Genomic DNA, 27,352 nt, shown 5'->3' with positions numbered 1-27,352 from the left:
GAGTAGGCTGCCATGAAAATGATGAGAGATTCATAGCAATTAGCCTACCCCATATACCACATAAGGCTTACATGGTACAAGGTTCTGCTCACCGTCAACCTTAGGCCTGGGCTCATCTTAGGTGTCGACTGGCTGAGGAGAATGTCGAATTCACCAAGCATCCACACTAGCACACCATGGTGTCATCAGGTATGCCTTATGTGTTTGATTTTGCAGGAAACACCAACAGTCCCTAGCATGTAACTCCATCTTCCGTGAGGTTTCAGTATTGAGGAGTCTCGTGCATAACCTTTGAGAAGTTTTAACTCTAAATATGGGGTAGGCTACCTGTTAAAATAGGGTTATATCTATGGGGTCTAACCTATAGAACACTTATTAATCATGAGCGGTATAGTGCAAATTTGATTTGCTTTTTCAGAATGTTAAAAGTGAAATGCCAACTTTTTTTGTTAGTTTTTTTTTGTATTAAGCATTTTGAGTGTTTTTAAGGAATGCAAAACACATGAGAGAGAGAGAGAGAGAGAGAGAGAGAGAGAGATCATCCATTTACATTTATGAGTTGGATTCTTAGTTTATATTTTTTTTTCTCAAATAGATGAGGAAGTCAAAAAGATTAATTTTGACTTGCCAAAATACATTAGGAGCTAAAATAATAAAAAAATTTGTTTTGAGTGGCGTATCTAGGTTGGTCTTAATGTTTGCTATCCTTGTGGGTAAGGAACCCCTGTTGGAAAACTATAATTTTTTTTTTCACATCGACCCTCCAAATTCGATCTACTTGTTTGGTTTGGTAGAAACCAGTCCTAGGAACTCCTAGGTGTATGTCGGATTTTATTGGGGTTAAAAACATCATGACCTACAATCTACCAAATTTTTGTCCTCAAAGATTGTTGTTTTAATAATATGATCCAAGGGTTGATTCCTACTATTTTGACCATGCCAACACATCCATGGAGTCATATTTTGTCAAAGCAACCTCTCCTTATGAGTTCAAGTTCCTTACCCACGAGGGTAGCAATTATTTTCCCTCTAGGTTCTCAAACTTCCTATGACTGAAATGTGATTCATGTTTAGTTTTAGTGGAAGTGGGGAACAATAAACACATCCTTTGTTGTGTTCTTTACACCATATTTTGTTTGGATGAAAGATTGTTGGTTCTTCTTTTACACCTCTCTATTGCTTTGATGATCTATTACCATTTTTTAAAATCATATATATATATATATATATATATATATATATATATATATATGACTTTTTTCTTAGATAGTTTTTGGTCCCTAGCAGGTACTATCATTTACAGAGCCCTGTTTCTGGGTGTCCTTGTAAAACCTCACAGGACACCCTGCCCACTGAGTGGAGCCTCCCAGCTTCACCCTTGCAGCAAGGGACACAGCCTGCGGGTATTGAACTTGTGATGTCTCTTCAACTTGAGATGTACGATCCGACCCCCTAGCCATGAGTGTGGAGCCACTGTGGCTGATATGGCTTTTGTATTATGTTAATTTGATTGAGCCACACTATGCAAGTTTACAAACTGTAGACATGGTTGTGATGGGTCACAATCTGCATAAACCATGCGAGTATATATATTGCTTGCCTTTAATCATTCCTAGAAAGGGTCTTTTTGTACCCTCATGGCTAATCAAAATAGCACTGTTTTCATAAGTATTGTCGATTGTGACAGTTGATAGTTATCTTGTTATTTTGACCAGAAACACAGTGATGTTTTTCTCATGTCGTAATTCTCTTAGATCATCATGAATAGAAGTTATGCGTATGCTAGCTGTTTGTCAGTCTGAACTAAGTTTTGAATTAATGCAACGTCCTCACATTTATCATTGTGAACATACATGCAGGTGTTAAAATATGTGTATTATCGTCATTTGTAATCTCGTATATATTTATATTCATATATATATAGATATACATATACAAATATATATATATGTATATGTATATCTATATAGATATGAATATAAATATATATTCTTTATTCACCCAAATGGGTATTTCTGTAAATTCCTGTTTTGCGCATATTCCACTTTGGAATATTGCTTGTAATTTTCCATTTTTATTTTTTATTTTTCTTCTTTTTTCCCTTTTTAATTTTCGGCTTTTGTGCCACATAGGGAGGCTCCCCAAAGAGTCATTGGGGAGCCTCCAACGGTCACATATGTGACCGTTGGGGGCTCCCAACGACTCTCTTGGGAGCCCCCTTTGTGGCTCCTTTTCTTGCTTATAAATAGGGGCTCTCCCCTTTGTATTTTCTAATTCTTGAGGGAGCTCTTGCTCCATTGTAATGGGGTTTTTACCCCTTCTCCATTATTTCTTCAATGATATGCAACTTATGACTTTATGTCATATTTTTCCCTTTTTATGGGTTTTATGTGTTAGCACATTATGTGCTTGTGTTGTTTCCCTTTAATGGGTATATTTGCACTTCACGTGCATAGGTATGGGTTCATTATTGAACCCAATGTATTTCAAGTCATTTTCTAACATGGTATCAGAGCAAGGTCACGATGGGGTTGTCCTTGGGTGCAACGGAAAGCGTGTCGCTCAAGAAATGGTGAAGTATTCATTGCTCTTCCTTTTTGTTTTGAAGTTATTCGGTATGTATCCCTTTTCTTAAAGTATTATGCATTTGAAAATATGTTTCTTGCATATAGTTTGTTCGTTTAATGGTTATGATAGTTGAATTGTGTCTTTTCACATTTCGTATGCTCGTATATTTTAAAAATATCTCCCTCAAATTTGGTGAACTCGTTTGTTGTTCAAATATATAATTTGCGTATATCGAACTACTCATCGCATATAATAGCAATTTATGTTTTTTTAAAATTACCTTCAATTATGTGAGATTTATAATTCTTACATAAGTATCTCATGATTGACCTATAAGTTAATTTTTAAAATTATATATATGTTTTCTTGCTAAAGTAATGATCTTTGCTTAAAATTTCTTAACTCTCATATGAACCCTAATTTGATTTGAGTTCCTCTTTTCGATTATGAATTTTAGTGCATTTTTTGAAAAATTTGATATAATCCTTATATGAAAATCTCTCACATCTAAAATCTTTGTTGAATCCTAAAGTAGTTCTTGTTAATGATAACTTATAAGAACTCCTAAAAGTTTTTTCAATGTTTCTTTTTTGAAATTTTTTTTATGATAAACCATTAGGAAAGATTTTTTAAAAGGAATTTCTCACACTACATAGAGTGCATAGTTCATCTATTGCATCCTTTTGGTATAAATGATTTCATTTTTCATCTTTATAAACTTGTTGGTTTGTATTTTTCATAAGGTTTCGAAACCTCTTAATAATATCTTTTAAAAAAATGCCTACATTGGCCATAATATGGTTTTCTTTGTCCTCAATTACAATTGTTAAAGTTTGAGAATTTCAAGCATTGCTCTTTTTATAAAGTGCATACTTGCTCACTTTTGTGTATTTTTGTATTTTGTGCACATTTGTTTCTCAAATATTTGCGCTTGTATGCATTCCCTCTTTTTTATGATATACATGCCTTAGTGCATGTTTGTTTACACCTTGGTGTGTATTTTTTCAAGTATTGTATGAGTGCCTTCGTGCACATCTTTTATAAAGCCTTTTGTGCTTACATGTGTATTGTCTCTTCGTAGACATTTTTGCATTATGGAGCCTTTATGCGCATTTCTTTTTGTGAAAAAATATAATGAATTTAGATATTGAGTCATTTTTAAATCATTGTAAGTGCTTTTAGCACTTTGTATGTTTCCGCATATCTCATCACAATCAAAGGATTTTTTAAAAATTGTTGTATGGGACTTAATCCCTAAATCTATAAATTTTCAAGTGTTTTAAATATTCTTTCCTTGAGTATTGTGTTAAAGCCTTCTTTGTGAACCATTACGGTTCTTATGATTTCTTTGATTAAAAGCTCGATTGTCTTGATGAATTCTTTATGTTGTTGTGTTTATTGCTTAATAAGTCTTTTTTTGGTATAAATGACTTGTTTGAAGATTAAGCATAATTTGTGTTTATGCAAAATTGTTGTTATAAAGCACATTATTGATTATTGGACCTTTTTTAATCGGTCCTCTTTTCTTTGAAAAATGATTCCTAAAGTGTTTATTGCCTTTTTGTGGCATTTATATTTGTCCATCACATGTTATTTAATGCATCATTGTTTTGGCCTTATTATTGTTTTATTAGAGATGTTTGTTGAGGTGAGTTATGGGCACCTCGTGTTATATCATTTTAGATTGTCCAAATTGCCATATTATAGATGGTGGTTGAGGTAAGTTATGGGCACCTTGGGACTGTAGAATGATTTGGTATATGATCTCTAATTATGAGTGTGACACTCGTTGTTATGTTTTTTTAGATTGTCCACTTACCATATTATAGATGGGGGTTGAGGTGAGTTATGGGCACCTTGGGACTCTAGTATGATTTGGTATATGAGTGTGTCACTAGTTTGATGTTGGCCATTGATCTTATGGATACTCTTATTTATATATAAATGTGATGAATATATGATGTTTGAAACCTTAAAATGTTTTAAGGTATATTGAAATCAAGAATTTCGGGATTATTGCCCAACCTTCCACTGTTTATGAAAATTATGAGTGCATTTGCACATTTATGATTTTGTGCTTTTTTGCACAAGTGTTTCATATGTTCTTGGTGTGCGTATGTTCACACATTTATTTTCAAGAATTTTATTTTATCGATTATAGTATCTTGTTGAAGATATTTTTTTACATGCATGTTATTGTTATGAGAATTCATTTTTAAAAGGAGTATTGTTTTATTCGAGGTTTATTTTCATTACAAGTTTATTGCCTCAAAAGTCTTTTCCTTTTATGCCCATTATCTAAGTGTTATCATATGTAGACAAGAATTTTATTACACCTTCGTGTGTTTTTAGCCCTTTGTTGGCTTTTTGCTCTCTTGGTCTAGTAGCTGAACACATTTGACTTGAGTGTTTTTATATGTAGACAAGGCACGTTAATTCACACCATGGTGTGTGATTTTTAGCCTATGTTGGCGTTTGTGTTATTGTTCTAGTCGCTTAGATGTATGCCCATGGTTGGCTTATTTCACTCATTTCAAGTGCCATCTTATGTAGACAAGATATGCATTGTGTTTTAGCCCATGGTTGGCTTATTACTCATGTTCTAGTAGCTGAACATACTTGGTTTTAAGTGTATTTTTTACGTAGACAAGAGATACTTTTTAGTCCATGTTGGCATGTATTCTCTTGTTCTTGTCGTAGATGCACTTATTTCAAATATTATTATATGTAAACAAGAGGTTCTTTTACACATCTTTGTGTGTGTCTTTGGCCTTTAATGGCTTTTATATTCTTGATCTAGTAGCTTATACACTTGATTTATGAGTCTTGGAGGACTAATGAGGTAGTTGTTTGTAATGAATAAACTATTGTTGAAATTTGCAAAATTTCATTCATGACTTGTGTTTTTCAAATGAATCATATTTTTGATATGCATATCAAGTTAATTTCTTAGCATTTAATCGATATATTAAGTGCTTATGGTTTTTGCCACCCTTATATGTAGAATGTGTTTTTTGTCAATTAAGTGGGACTTTCATAATCATTTTTAAAACCTTGTGAACTCTTGGGTTTATTTTGCCTAAAGTATGCTTGGAAACTTCGTTTCTCTTGTTTGGCACTTCATTACATGTTTGAAGCATGTTTTCTTTGAGTATTAAGTCATTTAATTATATGTATATGCATATGCTCTTTATGGCCTTTTTTGGGCTCTCATTCAATAAAGCATAGGTATTTTATGCCTCTTCGTAGGCTTCTTGTGGTATCCCTTTGTGGATCATTTTGTTATTCCTCATTATGGGGTTATATTTGTCCAATGTTGGATCTTATGAATGCATTATGCATTCTTACAATTTATTTTTGCATAATTTGCTTCCGCTCAGTTTGTTTTAACATGATGTATGATTTTGAAACTTTAAGTGTCATTTCTGCATAATTTGCATAATTTCTAACATAGGTCATCCATAACTATGCTAGTTAGAAATGGTCCATTTGAGTAAAAGTGCAAAGATATGTTTTACTTGTTTCTTTGTTGATTCTCTACAGGATCGTTAAAGATGTGGAACATTAGATGCATCATGGATTCGATCGATGGGGAATTGGACTTGAAGACCTAGCTCAAACTGTCATGAAGATGGAGTTTTTTCTTAAAGACTTTTGAAGAATTGGACTTCGTATCAAGACTTCCCTTTGATTTTCCAAACTTTCGGGTTTTTTCCCCGCAAAGTTTGAGGGGGGATGTTAAAATATGTGTATTATCGTCATTTGTAATCTCGTATATATTTATATTCATATATATATATATATACATATATATATATATATATATATATATGTATATGTATATCTATATAGATATGAATATAAATATATATTCTTTATTCACCCAAAAGGGTATTTCTATAAATTCCTGTTTTACGCATATTCCACTTTGGAATATTGCTTGTAATTTTCCATTTTTATTTTTTATTTTTCTTCTTTTTTCCCTTTTTAATTTTCGGCTTTTGTGCCACATAGGGAGGCTCCCCAAAGAGTCGTTGGGGAGCCTCCAACGGTCACATATGTGACCGTTGGGGGCTCCCAACGACTCTCTTGGGAGCCCCCTTTGTGGCTCCTTTTCTTGCTTATAAATAGGGGCTCTCCCCTTTGTATTTTCTAATTCTTGAGGGAGCTCTTGCTCCATTGTAATGGGGTTTTTACCCCTTCTCCATTATTTCTTCAATGATATGCAACTTATGACTTTATGTCATATTTTTCCCTTTTTATGGATTTTATGTGTTAGCACATTATGTGCTTGTGTTGTTTCCCTTTAATGGGTATATTTGCACTTCACGTGCATAGGTATGGGTTCATTATTGAACCCAATGTATTTCAAGTCATTTTCTAACAGCAGGGTGTTTATCATTGTCAATTTTTTTCTCAGCAAGGTGTTTATAGTTATTCTGATGTTTGTTTATAATCTGCGCTCTGTTTAGGTATGCATTATCACTTGTAAATCTGCCTATGCTAATTCAGTCCCATCCGATTGCATATGATTGTAGCAACATGCATGATGCATCATATACGATAAAACTTTAGTTTTCCAAGATCTTCGTGAGGTACATTATCCTTTTTTTCATGTTTCATATGGTATTTTCACACAACTTCATGTCGCATGCCTTTGTTACATGGATTCTCTGTTCAAGGGTGTGAATGTCATGATCATGAAATTAGCGAAATATTTGCTGTCTGATCAACTAAGAAAGTATATCTGCATTTTGAGAAAAGGACACTAAGCAAGTGTTTCTCTTGACCTTTTTCTAGGGAATTATGCTATGGAGACGTTAATTGAAATGATAGCTTTACATTTGGATGCTACATGTGGCACATCCTACGTGTGGCAAGAGCTTGCTATGCTTCTTTTAAAAGTTCAAACCGAGCATTTTCAATCTGAAGAGGATCGGTTCTCCACAAGACAGAGTGAAAGTAGCACAAGGTTATCTTTGTTTATGTTGACAAATTCATTGCCAAAAACAATTTCAGCGCAGAAAAAAGTTTGGAAACTTGGGTGCCGATGGTGGTCTACTCGTCACTTCTGCTGCAAAACTTATCTTGCTGAGAAACAAGCAGGATTATCCAATGTTGCTTATGTTTTTGATGTTATGCCGGCTTGTTCTGTCAGTTTCTTTATCGTTTATTTTTAATTTCTTTTCTGTTTCTGCCTGTCTTAATTAAATTCTAGTATAGTTTGTGTTGGCCCAGATCAGGGCCTCCCTTAGATACACTTGTCCCTTCATGATAGGTCAACTCCCCCTATTTCATGTATGATGTTGACATGCTCAAAATTTTGGGTTATTCTGGTGGATCCATGCTTGGAATCCAGTGCTTGAAAGCTTGTGCTTGTAGGGTTTAAATGGGTTCATTCATTTTTTTTTATATACATGAAGTAGAAGCATTTTTCGATTTGGAAGTTCCCTTAATTTCATCTTGGCCTTACAGGTCATATATGCATCTCCCTCTCCACCACCTTCTTCTCCTTCTTCTTCCTCTTCTTTTTCCCCTTCTCCTCTTCTTCTTCTTCTTCTTCCGCCGCTGTGGGTTCTTGTGAAGACTATAAAGAAAAGAAAAATTTTGCTCGTTTCTGGGCCTGACCTGACCCTATCCAGAACATACATACCGGGTTGAAAGCGTAAGAGAGAGCGCAGAGAGTAACGCATGAGGACAGGATCATGTACGTGGTTCGGCTGATATCAGCCTACATCCACGGGAACTCCTACCGAATCTCATTATAAGCTTTTCGTAAAATGATACACGCCCTTGATGGGTTTATATACACAGCAGCCATAACTCCGAAATAAGAAAACTATATCAGCTACACCAGATAACAGGAAAGCACCGAAACAGAAGGGAGCCGTTGAAGCCATTTTGGTAGATGTTGGTCATCCATGCGGATGTATAGGAGGTTACCATTATCTTCAGCAGGGAGACGTTAGGGGATCTTCAACAATATGGAAGGTTACCATTCTGGTGGGATCCGTCAGGACTAACGATGCTTATCCTCAACACTCCCCCTCAAGTGGGGCGTGTATGTCAAAACATCCCCACTTGCTTATGTAGTTCTCAAATTGAACTGAGCTTGTAGCCTTAGTAAGTGCATCTGCCAGTTGTTTTAAGCTTTTGGTGGAGGGGTTTGAATCTCACCTCTGGTAACTTTTTCTCGGATGAAATGGCAATCGATCTCGAAGTGCTTGGTCCTTTCATGGAAGACTGGATTCGCGGCTATGTGTATGGTTGCCTTGTTGTCGCAATGCAAGTTCATAGGGGCTTCAATTTTGAAGTCCAGTTCCTCCAGAAGGGATTTAGTCCATGCGAGCTCCCCTACAGTTGATGCCATGGCCCTATACTCCGCTTCGGCGCTTGACCTGGCTATGACGCTTTGTTTTTTACTCTTCCAGGTGACTATGTTACCTCCGACGAAGATGTAGTATCCTGTGGTCGATTTTCGGTCATCAAGGTCTCCAGCCCAGTCGGCATCCGAGTATCCCTCAATCTTGACATGATTGTTTCTTTTGAATATGATGCCTTGCCCGGGTGCCTTCTTTATGTATCTTAGAATTCTGTCAACAGCTTGCATGTGAGGGACTCTAGGGTCGTGCATGTACTTGCTCATGGTATTGACTACGTAGGCCAGGTCGGGGCGAGTAAGTGTAAGGTAGATGAGTTTCCCGATGATTCGTTGATACCTTTCTTTATCTATGGGAGTTTCGCCTTCGTGTCCTGTGACTTTGACATTGAGATCCATGGGAGTTTTGGCTGGCTTGCACCCCATTTTCCGATCTCTTTTAGAATCTCCAAAGCATATTTTCTCTGAGATAGGAAAATTCCCTTTTTTGAGTATGCGACCTCGATTCCTAAAAAGAACCTTAGTCTTCGGAGGTCCTTGATATCAAATACCTTATGAAGGTAGGTTTTCAGGTCTTCTATGAGGAGTCTGTTGCTTCCTATTATTATGATGTCGTCAACATAGACTAGAAGGATAGTGGTATATGCGCCTTCTTTTTTGATGAATACGGAGTTATCCGCCTGACTTCGTTGAAATTTTTTGCTTTCTAAAGTAGAGCTGAGCTTGGCATACCATGCTCTTGGGAATTGCTTTAGGTCGTATATGGCCTTTTTTAATTTGCAGACGAGGTCACTGTTTGCCTTAGGGTGCCCGAGAGGTAATTTCATATATACTTCCTCCTTTAGTTCTCCTTGCAGGAATGCATTTTTGACGTCTAGCTGATGTAGGTCACATCCTTGGTTGCATGCAACGGATAGTAGGATGCGAACTGTCTTCATTTTGGCTACTGGGGCGAATGTTTCGCTGTAATCTATGTCATAGGTTTAAGTGTACCCTTTAGCAACCTACCGAGCTTTGTATCTCTCTATTGTCCCATCACTTCTATATTTGATTTTGTATGTCCATCGGGATCCGACTGCCTTGTGCCCTTTGAGGAGGTGAGAGATTTCCCAGGTATGATTTTTCTTGAGAGCGGTCAGTTCTTCCTCCATGGCGTTTACCCAGAGATCATCTTTCATTGCTTCTTCGTATGACTCAGGCTCGCGATTTTGACTGATCTTGCATTGGTATGATACATACCGAGGTGTGAGGCCTTTATAGCAAATTTGTTTATTGATGGGATAAGTGATATGAGACACGTAGTCCTTAAGCCGTGTGGATGGTCGAGTGATTCTTTCTGACTTTCGGAGAGGTTTTCGGCAGCCTGAGACGAAGGATCGGATGGGGATTCATTCTCGTCATTGATTTGTTGACTGATAGTGGGATCAAGTTGCTTGTTCTGTTGTATTACAGTGCATTGAATGAGATCATCGTAGTCACTTGGCGCTGGAGATTGGCTCACCCTGATAGTTTGCATCAGGCTCTTTGGAAAGGAAGTAGGGTTGTTCTTCATCGAAACTGACGTCCTGGGATATATAGAGTTTATGTGTGTTGCAGTCATAACACTTGTACCCCTTCTTAGAGGAAAAGTAGCCCAGGAATAAACATTTGGTCGCTCTCCTGCTGAGTTTATCTCGATTGTGAGGGGATATCCAAACGTATGTTGTGCACCCGAATGTTCGAAGATGCTTTAGCTGTGTCTTCTTCCCTTTCAGCCTTTCCCAGGGAGAGTCACCCTGGAGTCTTTTGCTGAGAGTCCTGTTGATTAGGTAGCAGGCGGTGGCTATAGCATCGCTCCAGAATCTTTTTGGCACGTTAGTTTGGAACATAATTGGCCTTGTTACTTTGAGGAGATGACAATTTTTCCTTTCAGCTACCTCGTTCTGTTGCGAAGTATCCACACAGGTGGTCTGGTGATCTATGCCTTGCTGTTTGCAAAATTCATCGAAGGCTCAGTTTTTGTATTCTCCGTCGTTGTCGGTCCGAAGGGTTTTAATTTTCTGGCCGAATTGAGTCTCCACCATTTGAGAAAAGATTTTAAAATTCTGGTAGACTTTGTCTTTAGATTTCAAGAAGTATATCCAAGTGGCTTTTGAGAAATCATCTATGAACGAGACATAGTATTTATAGTCCCAAATAGAATTTTCTGGCGCTGAGCCCCATACATCAGAATGAACTAAATCAAAAGCATTTGTGGAAGTGCTTACAAAAATAAGGTAGTGTGTGTGTGTGTGTGTGAGTTTTGCGTATCGACACACTTCACAAGTATTATCATCAAATGAAAGTTCGGGGAATAGGGCTCTAAACACCCGGTTTGAAGGGTGTCCGAGTCTATGATGCCAGTGTCTCCCTTTATCGACTCTACTCATCATTGCTTCTAGCCCTTGATGGATCTGATAGAGCCCGTTGACCTGTCGTCCTTTACCAATTGTCTTCCCCGTAGTTAGATCCTGAAACTCAATGTTAGTTTTAGAAAATATGACCCTACAGTTAAGTTCTTTTGTGATGGTGGACACAGATAGGAGATTGGCTATCAGGGATGGGACGTATAGGATCTGGCTGGCAGTTTTGAAGTCAAAGAATCTGGTGTCACCGATTCCCTTGAGGGTCATGAGTGACCCACTGGCGGTGATGATAGATTCTTTATCCTCTTGGTGCCTCAACTGCACGTTTCTTAAGTCCTTGGTCATATGGTGAGTGGCCCCAGAGTCAACAATCCATGGTTGGTTGTTTATGGAGGTAAGTAAAGAGTGTGTACCTGTCCCGCTGGAGGCGTTGAGATCGGAAGAGACGATAGTCATTCCTGCGGTCTTCTCCTTCTCCTGCGTGCTCGGCTTGTGAAGTCCGAGCCCTTTGAGAAGTTCAGCCATAGTTTTGACAGTCAGTGGGGTTCCAGCAGTGTGGGCCTGAGCCGTGTGAGGTCCGCTTGGGTCAGGCTCGACCTTTCCTCGCATACAATCCAGTTTGCTATGAATGAACCAGCAGGTCTTGTGCAAATGGCCTGGTTTTTTGCAGTGAGAGCATCTGAGCCTTTTTCCCTTGTCCCAGTTGGTGCCGTTGTTGTTGGCGTTTGACTCCCCGTATTTGGAGCGAGGCTTGGAGCCTCTATGATCGGAGTAGAAGGCAGATTTTTTTGGGTTGTCTTTGGCTTCTTCTGTATCGCCTATCGGGTTCATGACTTTGCGTCGAGCCTCCTCTCGCATTATGGTGGCACAGACAGAATTCAATGATGGGAGGTCGCGGGTCATAAGGATCTGACTCCTCAGACCTTCGTATTCGGGTCCAAGCGCGGCGAGGATATGAAAGACGCGCTCTTGCTCTTTCAGTTTGGTCGCGTCTCTGGGGTCGTTGGTGGTGACCTGGTGTGAGTCCAGCTCGTCCCACAGGCTTTAGATGTGACCCAAGAACTCGCTAAAGTGGGCGTTGTCTGGTTTTTTTGCGTCACGGATTTCTTTGGTGAGCTGGTACATCTGAGCTATGTTGTATTGTTCCCCGTAGAGCTCCTTGGCGGCTCTCCAAATGTCTTCGGCTGATTCAAGGAATAAAAAACCATTTGCGATTTTGGGTTCTATGGAGCTCAAGAGCCAGGACATGACCTGATGATTACCGGATTCCCATTCCTCATACTTGGGATCGGTAATTTCTGGTTTGATCTTCTTGCCGTTTACGAAGCCAAGTTTCGAATTGCTGCTCAAGTATAATGTTGCGGCTTTGGACCATGGCAAGTAGCTGAAGCCATTCAGCAGGCTGGTGGTAATTCTGATATTAGGAGTTACCTGTTCATGGATGACGACTCTCTAAGCAAGAGCCTCTGTATTCGTTGATGAGCCTTCACGGTTTTGGTTCGCCATTGGCAGGGAGCGGAGGTTAGTTGTAGCAGCGTTGAGTCTGGTCGAGAGGATCACGCTCTGATACCATGAAAGCTTAAGAGAGAGCGCAGAGAGTAACGCATGAGGACAAGATCATGTACGTGGTTCGGCTGATATCAGCCTACATCCACGGGAACTCCTATCGAATCTCATTATAAGATTTTCGTAAAATGATACACGCCCTTGATGGGTTTATATACACAGCAGCCATAACTTCGAAATAGGAAAACTATATCAGCTACATCAGATAGTAGGAAAGCACCGAAACAAAAGGGAGCCGTTGAGGTCATTCTGGTAGATGTTGGTCATCCATGCGGATGTATAGGAGGTTACCATTATCTTCAGCAGGGAGACAATAGGGGATCTTCAACAGTATGGAAGGTTACCATTCTGGTGGGATCCGTCAGGACTAACGATGCTTATCCTCAACACGGGTGTTTGTCCCATTCCCATACCCATACCCATGTCGACACAGGTACTTGACCCCGGGTCACATACGCATGACATAGCTTAGAATATATATAAATTTTGAGTTCATGCTGTAAGGTGAGAGACTAGAATTAGGAGTCAAAGGAGCACGAGCTGCGTTGATTTTTTTGTTTCTTGGGGCAGCTGATCACCAACCTGTTGTGTTCATCCCCAGTTGGTGGACATCATGTTTAGATGCAACCTGCATCAGAATTTGCTGTTGTATTTATATTCCTTATTCACGGATTTGTGATGTTCTCTCTGATGAGAGAGTTTGGATATTAGATGCATTATGCATGCCACCTTTTCTCGAGGACGGATGATGATAATCTTTGGTTCTTCACCTGATTTTCTGATCTTCTGTTGCTGTTGACTGTTTCATATCATAGGACACCACATAAAATATAGCAAACTAACCATAGATTGCCCGAATTGTGCACACTTGGATGAAAATATGATTGCTGTATATTCCTTATTCACGGATTTGTGATGTTCTCTCTGATCAGAGAGTTTGGATATTAGATGCATTATGCATGCCACCTTTTCTCGGGGACAGATGATGATAATCTTTGGTTATTCACCTGATTTTCTGATCTTCTGTTGCTGTTGACTGTTTCATATCATAGGACCACCACATAAATATGCAAACTAATCATAGATTTCCCGAATTGTTCACACTTGGATGAAAATATGATTGTTGATTATATTTCTTGCAACTCCTATAAAGGATTTGAGAGTCACTAAGTTTTAGAATAACCTACAGGTGATCTGCAGCTTCTAACATTCAAGGCAGCATGTGCGGCTCACTTTTATGGAAGGTCATTTCAGTATGTTGCTAATGTGTACAGTGATCTACAGAAGCATGATGACAAGGGTCATATTCTGATTTTGGAGAAGCATATGGAGAGTTGTATTGGTCTGCACAATAAATTTAACAGGACACCATGAGAATGTAATTTTCCATCAGAAGAAAATAAAATGAAAGAAATCTAATTTATTTCTTCGACTAAAGTCAGACTTTTCCTTCTGGAGCAGGATGTCCTCTTGAAAGTTGCTTTTTTAATGTCTGTGTTCTCTGGCCACTCACATGAGTACATAGGCATCATGTGATTGGAAGCCATGGGGGTTATATACTTGCAAGCAGCAGCAGTCTGTAGGATTTGAACTGCCACCTGAGTGTGGACAACCCTCTGGTCCATGGACTAAATCCCATGGTTTTGTAATCATAGTTTAAACTCAGAACGCTAGACCACTGAGCCTTGGCGTGTGTTGACACATGTTTTCAATGTTTTTTTTTTTTCTGTTTCTAGTGTTCCTTGTGTGCTATATCAGGTGCAGATTTCTTACTCTTTCCATCTGAACTTGCTTGACTCATGTAACTTTGAAGCTTATAAATTAGATATTTGCTTCATGCAACCCTGCTGTTAGGCCTTATCGATATATGCAAGCAAAACTCTGCCCAAATGGGTCTGCATTGTCCTTATCAATTGGCTGGGATCTGTAAGTTTGTGAAATAGATTAGTGGCTTAAAGCAAGACAGCAAAACCCATCTGTATCCAACTCCTCCATCCCACTTGCACAAGGTAATTGTCAGCTTCAGCTATTGCAGGGACCACATTCAAAGATAAATTAAACTTATGAATGACACTACTAGAGATGACGAGGAAACAAAAAAAGGAAAGAAAGAGAAAGGACCACCAGCACCATCTAATGCTAGCTGGAGGACACTATAGTATGCATGTCCTGGTTCCTCTGGCTCCTAATATGAATTTGAGTCATCAAAGCCTTTCTGACTCAGACGTGCCAGTACTTGGCAAAAAAATTGCCGTTGTTTGGCACCTTTTTACAAAGAAGTCAGAAGTGAAGGAGTAGACAACGAGCTTCGCGAAGCAAGCAAGTTTGCAGCACAAGCTAGGCAGACACTTGATGATATCTGAAGGCGAAGACAGATGCCTCTAACTTCACTGCGCTCATCCTTGCCTTGCTTTGTTTTGTGCTAAAAGTCATCTGTATTTTTTTGTGCTTGATTGTGAGGGTAGTTGGTTCCATATAACACCATTTTTTTTATGACCAAGTTCCCCACCGAAGCGGGTAATCTCCGAGTGGGGTCACCAACACCAAAGCCCTTACAAAAGGCATCCTCATTGGGAGTTAAACCTGAGATGATAGGGTCAGCACCTTCTCCTCAGGCTCTCTGTACCACATATTAAGGCACTAAAATTTATTATCTCTGCTGCATGTGCATGTGCATGTCCCTGTGCAAATATAATAGGTTCACCCTTGAGGGATAAACATGTCATGGTCCTTGTCACCGTGTGGCCTAAGGCAAACTAGTTTGTTTGGCTATGTCTCTAGGCCTACATACGAGTTGAGCAGAACCTGAGCTCAAATGCTTGGCACCCTCAGTACTGGGCTTGAGCTTGGGCTGAGCTCAAATGCATGTTCAAGCTAGATAAAGATCAAGCTCGGGTTGACTAAGCTTAGACTGAGCTACACATACCAAAAAGATGTATTTTTCAAGTAACCACTGTAACTGTCATGGGCTTAGAAGCGAAGGCCCCCGTGCGACGAAGTAACATTGGCTTTGTATGAGTTGTAAGGTTCACTTAAGAATCAATGGGGGGCTCCGCGTAGTTGGCAGGAGCTGTCAGTGCACGTCTCCTTGTGTTGGGACGTTGCAGGTTCAAACCCCAGTGGATACGTTGAATAGTAACTGGTGGGGGGTCTGCCCAACCCCAGCTTGCCTTTCAAAAAAAGAAGTGTCGAAATTAAGAAGCCCATCCAATTAATTGAGCTTAAGCAAGCTCTTAATGAACTCAAATATAGCTTGAACTTGAACTTGAACTTGATAAAGTAAATGATCTTGCGACTAAGCTCAACCTTGGATTGCTTACTCATTAAATAAAGAAACCTGATATGTGCTTTAACTAAGCCAAGCTGCTCGAGTAGGGATGTAAACGCTTCAGATTCATATCGGATGTGGAAAATACCATATTCTGCTAATTGGATGTTGGCTAAACAGGTTCAAATTCAGATGTGGATTCTGATGGTGAAAAGCTCATATATAGTAGATCCACTTTTTTACATGTAAATGGATTTGGATATCCTTCAAATTCGGATATTTGTAGTAGTTAGTAGAAAAAGATCAAAACCATGTCCACATCCGATTATAATCAGATATGGTTTTGGCTTACTGAATGCAACTAAACAGAATTTAATTTGGTCGGATATTGGATAAAATCCAATTCATTGCTAGAACTTGTTTTCTCTAAATGGCTTCAATTAGAGTTCGGGTCCTTGTGTAAATTAGTTAGCCATACAGATCAGAGGGACTCGGAACTTGGAGTCTTCCCATTGATGGGTGTAGATTTGAGTGAAACTGTAGACCCCTATGGGTTAATGGGTTTGAGCATAATTCAGATTACATATAAGCAGATTGGGCTTCAAAAGGACAAGTTCTTTTATCGAGTTCAAAAGTTTGATCAGAACACGAACCAAAATGAAACAGATTTGGGTTTGGTTTTGGGTATGTACTGGGTCGAAGAATTTTGGATTCAGGTTTGGTTTTTGGGCATGAACTAGGTCAGGTCTTTAATTATATGTTCGGATATAAAAAGTCATTGGGTATGAAATGGTCGGACCCATAATGGATCATGTTTAGTTTAGTTCTGATTCAAACAAGACGAGGTTCAGATCGATTTAGTTCAGGTGCGAAACGAATTTAATTCAAGCTTAATACAAAAGTTTTATGAGCGAACTAGATTTAGGAAATCTTGAAGTAAAAGATTATCCTTTAACATGTTAATGTATTAACAAACTCTTACCATGAAGTTTTGTAATTGGAAAGGTTTATAAGAATCATCATTTGGAAGCATACCAAAGATTTACAGATGAAAAGAACATTATTTGAAAACTAACCAATTATATCAGTTTAAATTGAAAACTACATTAATATGGTATGATAAAGTGAATTAAAATCAATAAGTTTTTGAATAATTATTCCTTGAAATAGTTACAGTATCAGGTCAGCTATGAAACGGGTTTGGGTGCAAACTGGATTGGGGATTTGGTCGGTCTGGGTACATATACTACATAACCAGATGGATCGGGTTCAGGTTTGGGTCTAATATTTGTTTAGATCTGGGTCAGTTCTCATACAGATAGCATAGTATCGATTGGGTCAAGCATAAAGTCAGGTGGAGTACAAATGAGTTCAGGCCTATAATTTCCTTATCCAAGAGCTACCCCATTTTTGAAACAGGTCTGCACCTGACTGGAACCCATGGCCATGGGTCTATGAAGATCAAGTCTGGTCGGGTCAGGAATGCCCGACCCAGTTACACCCCCTGATTGAAATAATGTCTTTTGCACGTCTCTCTCTCTCTCTCTCTCTCTCTCTCTCTCTCTCTCTCTCTAACATGGACTTGCTTTTTCTTACTTTGGATACCCTGATCATGCAAGTGTAAATATAACCCATATAAGTCCATCAGATAGGTGAGAGGATGGATCTCAGTATTCAGATCCAAAGTCTATAAGCTACAAGCTTATGTATTTTATAGGATAGATACAAGTCACAGACTCACATCCTGCTAGTTCTAGACTTGATACAAACCACATAATCTCAGTATGGAACGTATATAACTGGACCTGAAATACATACATGGTCCGGATTGAACCCTTGTTAATTGGTTCTAGTCATCTATTCCCACCCTAACAAATGGATCCGGCTCATGAACAGCTCCTATCATCGAATCTGGCATTGTTGAAGCAGCTATTCATTGAAGCTGTTGCTTGCCCCACCAAATATTGGCATATTTTTATCATTCCAGGTAGGAGTGTCAATGGGTTGGGTTTTACCAGGACCCGACCCGTACCATACCCTATAGGGTCAGGGTTTGGTGATAAACAAGAAGGTCCGATTAGAATCTGGGTTGGACCTGAAGGGTCCGATTAATATATGGAACTGGTTATGGCTTGTGAAATTTCATACCAGACCCATGTCTGACCCGATTTCCGATTAAGATCCACAATTTTTCAATGTAAAAAAGATAAAAAAAAAAAATACTATTTTACTGGCTATGGTCCAGGTCTGGTTCATGAAACTCTTATATGATCCGGGTATGGTTTCTCTTATGGTGAGTCCGGTTAGACCCAGATCCGGACCCAGTACCATCATCTCAAATCAAGTATGGGTTTGTTTCCACCTGGGTCCGAACCAAACCCGACCCGTTGACATACGAGACCACTGATAGATCAAATTTATTGGCATATTTTGATCCAAAGTCCAAATATCATGAGATCTGCCTTCTTAGCTCACAGGAATTGTGAAGACGTGCACAATTTGCCTTCTTAAGTCAACTTTTTCCCACGTTACTTGCTTTCCTCCTCTCCAAGATATTGGTCATATTTTGAAAATATCATGAATGAACTTCCGTTTATTCAAAAAAATGTCAAATCGCTATAAATTTGTGGCATATTAAAAAAATTACTCAGTTTTAGACATTATGATTCTATTCTTAGGTTAATACTTTTTTTATTTAATATTTGGATGTGGGGTAGCAAGTAATAAAACAAGGTAATTGATTGGTCTAGGGATGTCAATGGATCAGACATATGTGATACCCGATGTCAAATCTCATTAGTCAGATTTGGTTAAGAAAACTGAAACCTATCAGTAATCAGATTCAGATTCAGTTTAGAATCTCATGACCGAATGTGATTGGGTATCCGAGTATGATTATAGGTATTTTTTTGGATTCTGTATTAGTTCTTTTCCTATCCAGATTTGAATCCAAATCCGAGTCCAATTAGCTAAGATCGGATTTGGTATTGGTTATATATATATATGTATATATATATATACAACCCCAATCCAAAGATTCTCCTTAGATTGGTCTTAGTTCTTCCTATTCTGCTTTCCATCCCAGCCTTTAGTTGCATTCATTTAAGGGATGAGAATAAACAAAAACTAAAGAAAAATGGTATGATCTACTGAGTTCATTTGCATAAAACCTCAAAAAGCCCTTGACTACCAGGAAATACACTCAGCTTCGGCCTCATGGCAAATGGCGCACACCCTTAGGTTTTGAATTCGTGACATCCCGTCAACTTGGTAATAATTAATAAGCGCCTCTACCAGATGCCTGAAGCCCTCGTGGGCCCAAGACCAATAATTCTTCCATGTAGTGATTGTAATAGATGGGAGCTGATTGTTTTGCACTTCAAACTTGTTGTTTTGGATCTGGATCTGGATCTGGATCTGAATCTAGATCTATACATCCATGGTCCTGCATGTGCGTCACATAATGGACAGTCCGATCATGTCATGTTCTTATTTGTGGTTCTATGAATAAAATTTAGAAAGATGGTAAGTGGAAGGAGTGGATCTCTCTATTTTTTTTTCCTTATAAGCTCAGCCTTGGCTGACATTGGACGCAAAAGACGTCCAAACAAGTTTTTTACACCATTTTTTTTTTGTTTTAAGAAAATGAAAGACTTAGGTGTGAATAGGATAGACTTAGTTCGGATCTAGGCATTACCAAATCTAACCTAGTCGGTTATACCTTAATTAGATCCCGATTCGGATTCAAAGTCAGATGGGAATCAGCTAAAACCAAATCTGAATCCAACTTTCATTAAAATTCAACATTTACATATATAAGAATTTAGATTTTACTCCGACTTCGACTTCGGATGCAAAAAATTGGTACCAAGTCTGGATTTTCTTTGGCCACCGACTCCGACTAAATGGATTCGAATTCTGTCAGATATGTGATCTGAATCTTAACAGTTTATATCCCTATTAAGGTTGTTCAGGGTTCTTGAACTCATCTGAGTCACATAAAATTGTTACACAATCTTAACCAAGAAAATTCAGGTTTCAATTATTGGAGGCCACCAGTAACTTAAACTATTGAAAAAGAAAAAAAAATGGAATTTGAATAGTTGTAATCAAATAGTGGCACATTCCTATAAGCACAAAAATTAGACCATATTCAAGAAAAATGATATTATAACTAAAAATGTACTCACAACATTTTTGAAACGCTTGCAAAGCAAAGTAAGTTTGCAATACAACTTTATTGGTAAGTATACTTATTCTAAGTAACAAAAAATACATAAGAGCTAGGAATTTGGACATAAATTTTTAGTGAATTTAGGGTTTTTAATTATTATTATTATTTTTTGAAATGCCCATTTAAGTATTGGTTTTCTCCTAGCATTTGAAGGAATGGTGGGAAAGCAATTACAAATTTCATTTCAATTTTACAAAGTCAACCTCCTTTTTTTCTCATGACAAGACCAAAACCCTCATCCTTCAAGCAGAAAGTAGGAGTTGAATGTCCCAATTTCGCCAATTCCCTGAGAATATGTCACAAAGATACGCTTGCTATTAGAAAAATAAAATATGGCAACATAGATTTTTTTAATATTTTAATAACTTAAATATATTTATTAAAAAAATATTGTTATTATTAAAATAATATTCATACATTTTTTTTTAAAGGCAAGCTGGGGTTAGGTAAACCCCACCAGGGTTAGGGAGACCCGCCATTATACAACTAAGACCATTGGGTTTGCAACGTCCCAACACAAGGTGACGTACAAACCTCACCAGTTATTATTCAACATACGGCTGGGGGGGTTTGAACCTGCAATGTCCCACCACAAGGAAAAGTGCACTGACAACTCCAATCGACCACATAGACCCATCATTGGTAATAATATCCATTAGGAGTGTCAACAGGTTGGGTTTACCCAGACCCGAACCATACCAAACCCTATAGGGTCCAGGTATGGTGATAAATGAGAAGACCTGGGTTCGGACCCGAAGGTCCGATTAATACATGGAGCCAGGTATAGTTTGTGAAATTTTATATCAGATGGGGCCCGGCCAAAGTTTCGATTAAGATGCACAAATTTCAATGTAAAAATGATAAAAGATATTATTTTATCGGGCATGGTTCATGTAATTTTTATCCAGTCTGGGTATGGTTTCTTCTATAATGGGTCTGGTTAGACCTAGGTCCAAACCCGATACCATACCCAAAGTTTGGGGCCAAGTCTGGTTTCACAGTCCGAACAAAACCTGACCCGTTGACACCTCTAATATCTACGGTGTCAGCATGTCATATATAGCACATCTAACTCATGTCGCGCCCTCCAAATGGCATGTCGTTGTGGCATAGATATCAAGTTGATATAGTGTTTTGTTAAATCATATTGCACCCAATCCAAACTTATTTTAGATGAGAGAGGATCACGGCGGAGGAGACACCTTGGATGCCGTTCATCTTAAAAATAGATGACACCCATTCTGATGTCGTCCATCCAAAATATGAACAACATTGAAAAACAAAGAGTGTGGCCCATCCAAGTGATGAGCAGCCCATCCCCACAGGTTTTAGATGCTGTTCATCTTGAGATCAATGGCATCCAGAGCAGGCTCCCACCTGATCCCATCTCATTTTAGATCAATAGCAAATCTGCAATTCTATGACCATTGCTTCCTATTCAGCTGACTTCACAAGGCCTGATTTTCCTAAAGAAGGGTTAAAAAGAAATAACAATCTTGTATGAAATCTGGCTCCCCTTGTCTGGTGAGAGCAGCTACTACACGTTAGCTTGAGATGAGACGTTGCAAGTTCAAACCCCAATGGTATAGTTGTATAACCTAACCCCAGCTTGTCTTTCAAAAAAAACTAACCACCTTGTATGAAATCTGGCTCACACGATTCAACAACCAAGGTGTTATGGTGATAATGGAGATGATAGGCATTTTGCATTGTAATATTAAAGTTTTGTCATTTTATAACATTGAAGTTTGAGATGATGGTGTTTTTATTGCTGATTTTTTTTTTCTAAGGTGAAACCACTGTTAGGGTTCAGAGTCCAAACATGTCACCCCATTCCCATGTTGGGTGCACAAAATTATTTGAAGTATCTTTTCCTTACTGTAACACCCCGAATTTTCAAAACAAAGCTAACTTAAAATTTTCATTTTTTTTTTGCAGCGAAACTTAGAAAAATTTTTAGCAACGGAATCAGATGATAATGAGTCATCAGTTTTAGAAAACTCTGGGCGAGTCACAGGTATGTGGCCAAGCACTCCTTGACCACCATGGTGTTCCATTTATCAAAACCACTTGTTTATTACAAACATCACTGCTTGAGAAAAACAATATTTGGTTTAATAAAAGAAGCAGTACAACAATGTCTAGAGAAAACTTGAAACTCGATGTCGTCTTGCTCCACATATCGCAACACAGGTCCAACACCTTAAATTCTCATTAAATAGGGTCAGAACCATTGATGGTCTGATAAGCAAGAAATCATGTATTCATTCAACTTAAGTAAATGCGTTGACCACTCAGGGTCACAATTCGTAACAACGACACTCACACAACTTGGCGTATATCGCAAGAGCCTCTTCAGGGCTACGAGTTGAACATTCGCTCAAGTCTTCATGACCTAGCGCAAGCCTCTTCAGGGCTGTGATTTGAATCTCTCACTCAAGTCTGCATGACTTAGCGTAAGTCTTCTTTAGAACTGTGATTTGAATAACCTGCTCAAGTCTCCAAGACTTAACATTGACCTTTTCAGGGTCTTAATTGGGATGTCAAAGCTCAAGTCTACATACTTGGCGCATCTGTATCTTACGAGCCTAAGGCACGAGCTTCGCTTAGTCGTACACATACAATATGGGTATTTGCTCAATAAGTTTAGTAGTATACCGACCATGATACCTTTCATAAGGTTATGCAGGACTTGACACAACAACGTCCATCCACTCATACATTCAATACATCACTGAACCTAAAGCTAATGCATTATTTTGATATTAACATTTTACCCCATAGTACACGAGAGAATTCTTTGTCCAGGCATCAACGCGACATTCTAGGGGTTGATTATTCTATTTATTTTAGATACCCCAGAGGCCTGATGACTTCATCCATGTTAGGGCGGAATTCTCGTACTGAGAGAACCCTAACATGTCAATTTGAATGTATCATCTACTTGCATTAGTTGGTTTCAATCCTTATATATTTAAGAATAACCACGACCTCAAACCCCTTGAGTGACTGAGGCCTCATTGAACTCTGTCAGGTTCAGTATCAAACATATGTCACTCAAGTTGTACCATCACCGTCTTTTATGATGAGTCAGTCCTGAAAGGGTTCGTCAGCCTACACTACAACAAAGCAGTGGATTAGCGACGACCCCATTCTGTTGCTATTTCGTCGCTAATCAGTCGTTAACCGGCTTAACGACGGATTAACGACAAAGAGGCGACGGACAACTTATGTTGCGAATTTTTTGACGCTAATTGGCGACAGAATAAATTCGTCGTCAGTTCTGTCGCTAATTGTGACAGAATAACGAATGACGGATTCCGTCGCAAATCCGTCGATACTAAACGGCGACCTCAGCTTGGCGATGGATTTACATCCGTCGCAATATTATATATATAGCGACGAATATATCTGTCGCTAATCCATCGCAAACAACAACAAAAATAAAAAAAATTTATTTGAAAATTAAATATCGAGAACACTACAATTTATATTTCCTGTATAATTTATATTTCCTGTAAATAAAAAACAAAGTACACATAAAATTTCATATAAAAGGAATCTAAAACAATTGATCGTTCCACTTTAAAATTAACAAGTTTAATTATTTACAATTCAACAATTATATTTTCGAAACAAAAAAAAAACTTCTTCAACACATTAATCTAATCATCGCCAAGATTTTGTGCGTCTTCTTGTTCATTGCCTTGATCTGTCCCTTCAGCTCCGCTACGCTGATTATCGCTAGCAACCTACACAAGAAAAGAACAGTCAGTATTGATAAACAAAATATATTGAAATAAATTATACACTATATGTGATTCTATCATGTGCTCATATGTGTTCTAAGGCAGTAAAAAAACTCTATATGTGATTTTATCATGCTCATATATACTCTAAGGCAGACAAAAAACTCTATATGTGATTCTATCATGAATGATATGTGTTCTAAGGCAGTAAAAAAACTTTATATGTGATTATATCATGCTCATATGTGTTCTAAAGCAGCCAGAAAAACTCTATATGTGATTCTACCATGCTCATATGTGCTCTAAGGCAGGCAAAAAGCTATATATGTGATTCGATCATGCTCATATGTGTTCTAAGGCAGTCAAAAAATTTAATATGTGATTATAGCATGCATATATGTGTTCTAAGACAGTCAGAAAAACCTTATATGTGATTCTATCATGCTCATATGTGCTCTAAGGCAGTCAGAAAAACCCTATATGTGATTCTATCATGCTCATATGTGCTCTAAGGCAGGTAAAACAAAAAACTTTATATGTGATTCTATTATGAATGATATGTGTTCTAAGGCAGTAAAAAAACTCTATATGTGATTCTAGCATGCTCATATGTGTTTTAAGACAGTCAAAAAACTGAATATGTGATTATAGCATGCTCATATGTGTTCTAAGGCAGTCAAAAAAACTTTATATGTGATTCTATCATACTCATGTGTGCTCTAAGGCAGGCAAAAAACTTTATATGTGATTATAGCATGCTCATATGTGCTCTAAGGCAGGCAAAAAACTCTATATGTGATTCTACTATGCTTATATGTGCTCTAAGACAAACAAAAAGTTATATACGTGATTTGATCATGCTCATATGTGTTCTAAGGCAGTAAAAAAACTGAATATGTGATTATAGCATGCTCATATGTGTTATAAGGCAGTCAAAAAAAACTCTATATGTGATTCTACCATGCTAATATGTGCTCTAAGGCAGTTAAAAAACTATATATGTGATTCTAACATACTCATATGTGTTCTACGACAGTCAAAAAACTGAATATGTGATTATAGCATGCTCATATGTGTTCTAAGGCAGTCAAAAAAGCTGAATATGTTAAGGCAATCAAAGTTATATGAAATCTAACGACATGCAATATATTGCATGAAACTTTCATATCTGAGAGGGATCTGCAATTGAAGTTCCCATGTTCAGCAAAAAACTTTTGAACTCATCTCGAAGAACATCAGCGACAATTTTATGAAAGTAGTCACGCATTGTGTCCTTAACGATCTGGCGTACATCTTTACCGAAAAGAATAGGCTGCTGCTTGGAGCTTATGTCGACGGAAGAAGTCTGTGAGCCGTAACTTGAAGAAGTAATAACAGATGAAGTGTTCATATTACTCCCAAACCCGAACACACGACCCTTTTTGGGTTCACCTGCTGCAGTCACCCATGCTGCAGGACCAAATGATGGATGTTAAGTAGCGTCATCGCCATATCGCTCTGCAATATGTTGCTCATATGCCTCCTACAAAATGATGTTTAAAGTATGCATTAATAATTAATGATAACTTGCATATTGCAATGATTATTAATAGAATAAATGCATACCATTGTCGTTCTCGCCTTCTCTGATACGAAGTCTTCCGTGGTCTTCCGTTTATGTGTTTTTCAACAAACACATCCTTATATGGTACAATGCCTCATTTTTCTCTTTCCTGCAAAGTTAATTCATAAAAGATTTAGTTAACAAGTTTGCAACAATACTTATAAAATTAATATTATATATTGATGAGTTACCATTTTCTTCAGGTGACTTCGAAATGCCTTAGATCCACCTGTGTGTAGATGGGCTTCGAGCATTTTCGCTCGATTTTGTGCAGCCTTCGCAAAGCGATTTCGAAATGCATCCCCCGCCCACTTATCGCACATTCCATATCAATAATCTCTCATGATAGTAATAAGGTCATGGCCTTTCCACTGTAGTGGATCATCTATTCTGCCACAAACTTTTTTTGTTGTAGTCTTCATATTGTGTAGCATGTCTGCAAATCGATTGACAGCCACCTTCTGCCACATCTTCCTTGCATCATTTTCCTCCATCGTAGTTGTGAAGCGATTCGAAGCCTATAAATATTTTCAGAAAGTTAGTAGACATGACTAAAAAAAATTTAAATATGAAACACATTAACTATGAGAAACAACTATATACCGTGAATGAGGACCACAATCTATCTATCACATTTTTTTGATACTTTTTCCATTGAGCGACTGGTCCTGGTAGATGTTGAAGAAGTGAATTCCTAATCTTGTGTACTACTTCTTGTGGCTCAAACCTCGTGTTGCACATAAATTGGTACACAATAAATATCAATATAAAATATTTATAAGATATGCAATAATTGAAAACGAAATACTTACGGTCGATTATCGATATACATTATTTGAATGAGTCTTCTTGTGCCAGACTGAGAAGACCCTGCATCCTGTGTTGGCTCCTGACTTGTGTGATCAACTGGTGTAGGTGGGTCATGTACAGGCAAAACATCATCTGTAAAAAAATACGTTAGAAATTCTCAGAATGCGCATTTCAACTAATCAGGCATCCAATTAGTTAAATGATATATCTATCATAGGAGCCCGTGAAGATAAAGGTTGTGTCTGACTACTACTGGATGAACGACCAGTGTAACCTCCAAGAACTATATTCTAACAAATAACATATGTCATACAATACATTCAAATAATTCGCATCAAGTATTGCTATACATTCAAATCATTCGCATCAAGTATTGCAACACATTCAAATGATTCACAACAATTATTACAATACATTCAAATAATTCAAATCATTCACATCAAGTACAATACAACTCATTCATTTGCATCAAGTATTACAATACATTCAAGTCATTCACATCAAGTATTACAATAATTCAAGTCATTCACATCAAGTATTACAATACATTCAAGTCATTCACATCAAGTATTGCAATGCATTCAAATCATTCACATTAGGTACTGCAATGCATTCAAATCATTCACATTAGGTATTGCAATGCATTCAAATAATTCAAATCATTCACATCAAGTATTGCAATACAACTCATTCATTCGCATCAAGTATTACAATACATTCAAGTCATTAACATCAAGTATTACAATGCATTTAAGTCATTCACATTAAGTATTACAATGCATTAAAGTCAT

At 37.9% G+C, this 27,352-nt stretch overlaps 1 pseudogene; it reads right to left on the bottom strand.

Moving 5' to 3' along the window:
• Nucleotides 1-8,713: 8,713 nt before the first annotated feature.
• LOC149834379 (secreted RxLR effector protein 161 pseudogene) lies at nucleotides 8,714-9,373 on the bottom strand (annotated as a pseudogene).
• Between the last annotated feature and the right edge of the window lie 17,979 nt (nucleotides 9,374-27,352).

The sequence above is a fragment of the Nuphar pumila genome, chromosome 6 (genome assembly GCF_984573655.1).
Source record: "Nuphar pumila chromosome 6, dmNupPumi1.hap1.1, whole genome shotgun sequence".
Classification (NCBI taxonomy): domain Eukaryota; kingdom Viridiplantae; phylum Streptophyta; class Magnoliopsida; order Nymphaeales; family Nymphaeaceae; genus Nuphar; species Nuphar pumila.
The sequence above is the reverse complement of the archived record's forward strand: the minus strand, read 5'-3'. Positions and strand labels throughout refer to the sequence as shown.